The following is a 7,490-nucleotide window of genomic DNA, read 5'->3' on the forward strand; positions in this document are numbered from 1 at the left end:
AGATGCTGGTTGTGTGCAGTAATCCATCATACAAGTATTAACAAAGATATTATAAATTACTTTTCATGTTTTTGGCTGAAATTTTGACTAAGATGTGATTGGATTTTAATAGTTGGTGATTTTAATATTCACGTCTGTTCCCCTGATGGATCGTTTGCTCAGCAGTTTTTAAATCTTATTCAATCTTTTAACCTTGTACAGTCTGTAGAAAGCCCTACACAACAGCAGGGGCACACTCTTTAAACTGACCTTGACCTCTGTCTCGGTTTGCTCAAATGTTAGACTCAAAACTCACTTTCCTTTCAAAGCTATTGGAAAAAATCGTTTTTTCCCAACTGATTATGTTTTTGGATAGTAATGGTGTTTTTTCAGTCTGGTTTTAAACATCTACACTCCACTAAAACAACACTTTTACGGGCTTTTAATTACATAATTCTACCAAATGATTGCGTAAGTTTTGTAATTCTTGTGCTTTTAGATCTTACTGCAGCCTGTGATGCTGTTGACCAACCACAGTATTCTTGGAACACTGATCTAAAGGTTTGAAGGACCTTAGATCAGCTGACCTGCTGCTTTCGGTTTCCCAAAACTGGTTGAAACTTAGAGGAGAAAAAGCTTTTTCAATTGTGGCTCCAAAACTTTGGAATACGTTGCCTTTAAATATCTATACAGGTACATACTTCGCTTCTTCCTTTTAAGTCTCTTTTGAAAACACAACTTTTTTCAGTAGCATTTAGACTGGTGTGAGTTGATATGCTTTGTTTCCCTTCATGTGCGTGTTTTAATATGAATGGTTTTATCTTTTGTTTTATATCTTGTTTTTTTTTTTGTACAGCACTTTGGGCAAACTTTCCACTTTTTAAATGTGCTATATAAATAAATTAGATTTGGATTGTATTTGAAAACCATTAATCTATAAATCAACACTAAACTTTCCAGGTGATGGCTATCTGATCATTTGTAACCTCTAATTATAATTATTCCAACTCACTGGAATCAGAAAAAGCATTATTTTAATTACTTTTATATATTTAACAAATAGTTTCGAATCCTTAGGTAAAAAAGCATAAAGTCTGACATCTTGAAGTAAATGTGAACAGTAATCTATGGTGTGGAGGGTAAAATATTAATTAATTCAGTGTGAAAACACTGCCACCATGAGGTAAAAGTGAAACATTACATAATTATGAAAAGACACATTTGTGGGATCATAAATTATGCTTAATCCACTGGATATAATTTTGCATGTGACTGATTCTTCACCAGATTCACCTTTTGTTAAATCTGTTGTGCAGAACAGAAGAAGAGCACTGTCAGGACCCCCTGAGTTTCACAGAATTTCAGACTTTACTTTTCACAGGAGGTTAAAAACACATCATCTGTGGTGATCTTAAGATGCCCCCAGCAAAGTCACAGGAGTGTTATACCCACTGAGATGTAAACTCATCCCTCTTACCTAAATGGACATTGATTCGTTTCTGAAAATAGCTGCAGCACAAATTGGTTGTTAATAGATTAGTACGACTGTCATGCTGCTATGAGAGAGTATTAAGAAGAAAAAAAAAAACATTGTCAATTTTGAGATTAAGCTCCAAACTCATATTTGACAAAGTTGAAATTTGGCCCTCACAGTCGTTTCCAGCCGAACAACTGCCACAGTGCTTATACCCTCTACAAAATGCTTGTGTAGATGAGTCAGTGAAACACATTGGTCTCATTGTGTCTTGTGATACAACACACATATTCTTTATTGCACAAGACTGTAAATATCCATATTTCCACTCCCAGCTATTTCATTTAGCACAAATCTGGCAAACTCTTTCATGTTTGTGTGTTTTTTCCTTTTAACCAGATGCAGATTTGTGCGCCATCTCTTCTTTGTTATACTCATCACCACAATGTGTTGGTTACTGAAGACATGCTGAATTATGATATCACCAAATAATATACACGGGATATAGGCCCTTTGTACATTACTCATTTAGCCTCAAAAAATATTAAATATTCCAACAAAAAAATACACAAAAATGACATAAAACATAAAAAATGTTTGTATGTTTACTCTGGTCTGAGGTGCTGGGGGGACCAGTTAGAGACCAGCAGCTGGACGTCAGTGGTTGGACTGGTGGACTACTTCAGTGAAGAGTAGACGACGTCTGGCTCTGGTTTAAAGTCTGAACACAAACACACACAGTTCAAACAACAGGAAACATGATTACAAGCTTTGTAGTTCAGTCAAGACCTCCAACCTCCACCTCTCTGCATCACACACAGTCCCAGTTCAACTGGGTCAGAGCTCTGAGTTTGATCCAGGATGAGGTTTGATCAGCTTATCTTAGCATGATGGATGCAAACAGGGTGAGCAGCGAGCTTGTCTCTATGCAAAGTCAAAGATAAAGAGCAGCTGTACCTGGGCCTGCTTGTTCTGATGGTTGTTTGTCCAGAACTGACGTCTTCACTTCTCACTGCTGAGTAGACCACAACTACAAAATCAATATCTGCAAAATGAAAACAAAACTCATTGAAGCTACAACAATACACCAGTACAGCTACACACAGCAAAACATTTTTACTGTTTCTAATGTTTCATCACGAGAGTCCATGACAGTGGACAAGGGTCACATTTGTAACCAGATGAATTTGTCCCCCAACACTGTTTGTGTGACTTCCCAGAGTTTATCGTCCAATATAGTGAAGAAATTACAAGAACTGTAAATCTTTCTGTTCTTCACACGGTTCAATAACCTGAGAAATGTGATGTATCATGAACAGGAGGAGCTACATGTCACCGATGTTCTGGTTTATAAACCGCAGCATCTTCTTACAGGTTTTTTTCCTCATCTTAACACCTCTGCTGTGAAACACTGAGTGACCACAAAGAACTGGAGGCTGTTTCTGAGAAAGATGCAGGTGGACGACCACAAAGCTGCCATCTTTTTCCACTGCAGACTGACACTCTTCACCACAGAGCACAAAGCAAACACGTTCTCACAACATGAACACTATTATTAGACAAACCAGTAAAAACTGTGGTGAGAATGAACTGTGTGATGGATGAACTGTAATCAACAACAGGAAGTTGGTTTTACAGTTTGCTAAACTTTGACACGGTAAAAAGTGTTTATTATATTAAACAGACATTCTTGTCATATTATGTTTCTATATATGACAACAAACTCCGTCGCTGGCAAAACTCACCTGTACTGGTTCAAGCCGTGCCAGTGCCGGCAGCCCCTCTTCAGGCCAGTGCTGGCACATTAGCTTGCCATAACTGGGAGTGGTAGGTGACTAATTAACTTTGATGAGAACATGAAGCGTACAAATCAGCATTTATGTAATGCATCGCAATCAGCAGCGATACATTCAGCTTAAGCTCTCAACACTGCACAATACACACTGATTCTGAGTGTCACAACACTACCTGCCATCTGGACTCTGAGGCTGAGCATTAGTTAAAGTCAAATGAATCCACTAAAGAAAATTGCTGATCTGCACATTTTTTTCCTCTTATCTAGCGGCAGGGGAGCACCCTAAGAAAGAAGCCCAGAACTCCCCTCCTCTGCCACCTCCTCCAGTTCTCGTCCGGGGAAACACCAGGCGTTCCCAAAGCGCGAGAGATATTATCTTCAGCATGTCCTGGGTCTGCTCACCTGCGACCCCAGTGGGCTATCCTCAGAAAACCCCAATGTACAGGCAGCAAGCTGAGGGGATGCTAAGATACCCAACCCAGCCTGCCACCTCTCCTGACTGTATCAGTACTGTATTTTCTTTGAATTGTTGCCTTTTTGGGGTGGAGGTGTGTCCCAGGGATCCCAGGGGCTATGTTGTTGTGGGCTTTTTGTCCCTTTGTTAGGGTCTGCTGTAACAAATTGGTCCTGGGTGAGGGACCAGAGAAAGAGCAATTCAACAACTGTTATGAAAAGAGGTCCATGTGGCCTGGCTGGGCAAAGCCCAAAAAAGAGACACTTTTGTCGGCCCGGCACCCACATGAGGAGCTGTAGGGGTTAGGTATAGCTGTGGGGGCGTGGCCAGGAGCGGAGACCCTGGTCGACCCACCCCTGGCTATCGAGACTACCAAGTTCATCTTTGACACAATAAGATATATCCAGTACATCTCACATCTTTCTGTGTGTGTTCCAGTTTCAGCTGCTGACCAGCTCTTTTTGGGGCGGGGCAACCATGTTTATTGCAGATTTAGATTATATGAAATTCTCCTTGAAATGTCTGTTTACACGTTTTTTAAATCATCGTTATTTGTTTTCAATACTTCCTAGTCTTTACAGGATTATTTACGATGATTTAAAAAACGTGTAAACAGACATTTCAAGGAGAATTTCATATAATCTAAATCTGCAATAAACATGGTTGCCCCGCCCCAAAAAGAGCTGGTCAGCAGCTGAAACTGGAACACACACAGAAAGATGTGAGATGTACTGGATATATCTTATTGTGTCAAAGATGAACTTGGTAGTCTCGATAGCCAGGGGTGGGTCGACCAGGGTCTCCGCTCCTGGCCACGCCCCCACAGCTATACCTAACCCCTACAGCTCCTCATGTGGGTGCCGGGCCGACAAAAGTGTCTCTTTTTTGGGCTTTGCCCAGCCAGGCCACATGGACCTCTTTTCATAACAGTTGTTGAATTGCTCTTTCTCTGGTCCCTCACCCAGGACCAATTTGTTACAGCAGACCCTAACAAAGGGACAAAAAGCCCACAACAACATAGCCCCTGGGATCCCTGGGACACACCTCCACCCCAAAAAGGCAACAATTCAAAGAAAATACAGTACTGATACAGTCAGGAGAGGTGGCAGGCTGGGTTGGGTATCTTAGCATCCCCTCAGCTTGCTGCCTGTACATTGGGGTTTTCTGAGGATAGCCCACTGGGTGGAGGCCTGAGCCAGACCCAGGACACGCTGAAGGGATAATATCTCTCGGCTGGCCTTGGGAACGCCTTGGTGTTCCCCGGAGGAGGAACTGGAGGAGGTGGCGAGGGAGAGGGAGTTCTGGGCTTCTTTCCTTAGGCTGCTGCCCCTGCAACCCGGCTCTAGATAAGAGGAAAAAAATGTGGCAGATCAGCAATTTTCTTTAGGGATTATTTGACTTTAACTAATGGCTCAGCCTCAAGTCCAGGTGGCAGGTGTGTTGTGACACTCAGAATATTATCAGTGTTGTAACTGAGTAGTAGGAGCTCAGAGCAGCTCTGATTAGTCCCATATGTGTCTGCTGTTTGGTTTTTAGCGCATTTATTGTCACTATTAGACATATAATGAAAAAAGTTCTTGTTTAATATAAAAAAAAAACCTTTTAAACTGTTTCAACATTCTGCAAAATGTAAAACATCAGCAACTTCCGATTGTTGATTACAGTTCATCCATCACACAGTTCATTCTCACCACAGTTTTTACTGGTTTGTCTAATAATAGTGTTCATGTTGTGAGAACGTGTTTGCTTTGTGCTCTGTGGTGAAGAGTGTCAGTCTGCAGTGGAAAAAGATTTGTCCAGAACTGACGTCTTCACTTCTCACTGCTGAGTAGATCACAACTACAAAATAAATATCTGCAAAATGAAAACAAAACTCATTGAAGCTACAACAACTACACCAGTGCAGCTACACAAAGCAAAGCATTTTTACTGTTTCTAATGTTTCATCACGAGAGTCCATGACAATGGACAAGGGTCACATTTGCAACCAGAGGAATTTGTCCACCCCAAACACTGTTTGTGTGACTTCCCAGAGTTTATCGTCCAATATAGTGAAGAAATTACAAGAACATGTAAACTTTCTTTCTGTTCTTCACACGGTTCAATAACCTGAGAAATGTGATGTATCATGAACAGGAGGAGCTACATGTCACTGATGTTCTGGTTTATAAACCGCAGCATCTTTGTACAGTTTTTTTCCTCATCTTAACACCTCTGCTGTGAAACACTGAGTGACCACAAAGAACTGGAGGCTGTTTCTGAGAAAGATGCAGGTGGACGACCACAAAGCTGCCATCTTTTTCCACTGCAGACTGACACTCTTCACCACAGAGCACAAAGCAAAGATGTTCTCACAACATGAACACTATTGTTAGACAAACCAGTAAAACCCTCGGTGAGAATGTTCATCTGTTATAGACTACCGTAACTGTAATCAACAACAGGAAGTTGCTGATGTTTTACAGTTTGCAGAACGTTGAAACAGTTTAAAAGTTTTTTTAATATTAAACAAGAACTTTTTTTCATTATATGTCTAATAGTGACAATAAATGCGCTAAAAACCAAACAGCAGACACATATGGGACTAATAAGAGCTGCTCTGAGCTCCTACTACTCAGTTACAACACTGATAATATTCTGAGTGTCACAACACACCTGCCATCTGGACTTGAGGCTGAGCCATTAGTTAAAGTCAAATAATCCCTGATCTGCCACATTTTTTTCCGCTTATCTAGAGCCGGGTTGCAGGGGCAGCAGCCTAAGGAGAGAAGCCCAGAACTCCCTCTCCCTCGCCACCTCCTCCAGTTCCTCCTCCGGGGAACACCGAGGCGTTCCCAAGGCCAGCCGAGAGATATTACCCCTTCAGCATGTCCTGGGTCTGGCTCAGGCCTCCACCCAGTGGGCTATCCTCAGAAAACCCCAATGTACAGGCAGCAAGCTGAGGGGATGCTAAGATACCCAACCCGGCCCGCCACCTCTCCTGACTGTATCAGTACTGTATTTTCTTTGAATTGTTGCCTTTTTGTGGTGGAGGTGTGTCCCAGGGATCCCAGGGGCTATGTTGTTGTGGGCTTTTTGTCTCTTTGTTAGGGTCTGCTGTAACAAATTGGTCCTGGGTGAGGCACCAGAGAAAGAGCAATTCAACAACTCTTATGAAAAGAGGTCCATGTGGCCTGGCTGGGCATAGCCCAAAAAAGAGACACTTTTGTCGGCCCCGCACCCACACGAGGAGCTGTAGGGGTTAGGTATAGCCGTGGGGGCGTGGCCAGGAGCGGAGACCCTGGTCGACCCACCCCTGGCTATCTAGACTACCAAGTTCATCTTTGACACAATAAGATATATCCAGTACATCTCACATTTTTCTGTGTGTGTTCCAGTTTCAGCTGCTGACTGGCTCTTTTTGGGGTGGGGCAACCATGTTCGTTGCAGATTTAGATTTATATGAAATTCTCCTTGAAATGTCTGTTTACACGTTTTTTAAATCATCGTTATTTGTTTTCAATACTTCCTTCATGAAAGTCTTTACATGATTATTTATACACTTCCAAAAAATATTAAAAACAGATCGTTGACCTCACATGAAAGGGCAATGACCCACAACCCACCATAAAGAAAAAAAATATTACCTCGTCTTTCTTTGACAGGTTGTTCTCGATGAGCTGATATCTTGATGATGACATGAGTGATGAGGTCATCTTCTTCACTTTCCTCTTGATCTACTGAAATGATCCAAGCTGATCAATAATACGAATTAAATATCTAAACAGAGATTTGACCCAAAACCAATG

General features: G+C 41.7%; 1 long non-coding RNA gene across 1 annotated transcript; it reads right to left on the bottom strand.

The window, feature by feature from the left end:
• Positions 1-2,057: 2,057 nt before the first annotated feature.
• On the bottom strand, positions 2,058-7,480 carry LOC121813525. The gene is made up of 3 exons (XR_006053744.1): positions 7,329-7,480; positions 2,411-2,498; positions 2,058-2,174 (listed from the first exon to the last, which is right to left on the bottom strand). It is a non-coding gene; the product is annotated as an uncharacterized LOC121813525 (long non-coding RNA).
• Positions 7,481-7,490: the final 10 nt, after the last annotated feature.

The sequence above is a fragment of the Haplochromis burtoni genome, unplaced genomic scaffold (assembly GCF_018398535.1).
Source record: "Haplochromis burtoni strain Fernald_Lab_line unplaced genomic scaffold, NCSU_Asbu1 Contig_1838, whole genome shotgun sequence".
Lineage (NCBI taxonomy): Eukaryota > Metazoa > Chordata > Actinopteri > Cichliformes > Cichlidae > Haplochromis > Haplochromis burtoni.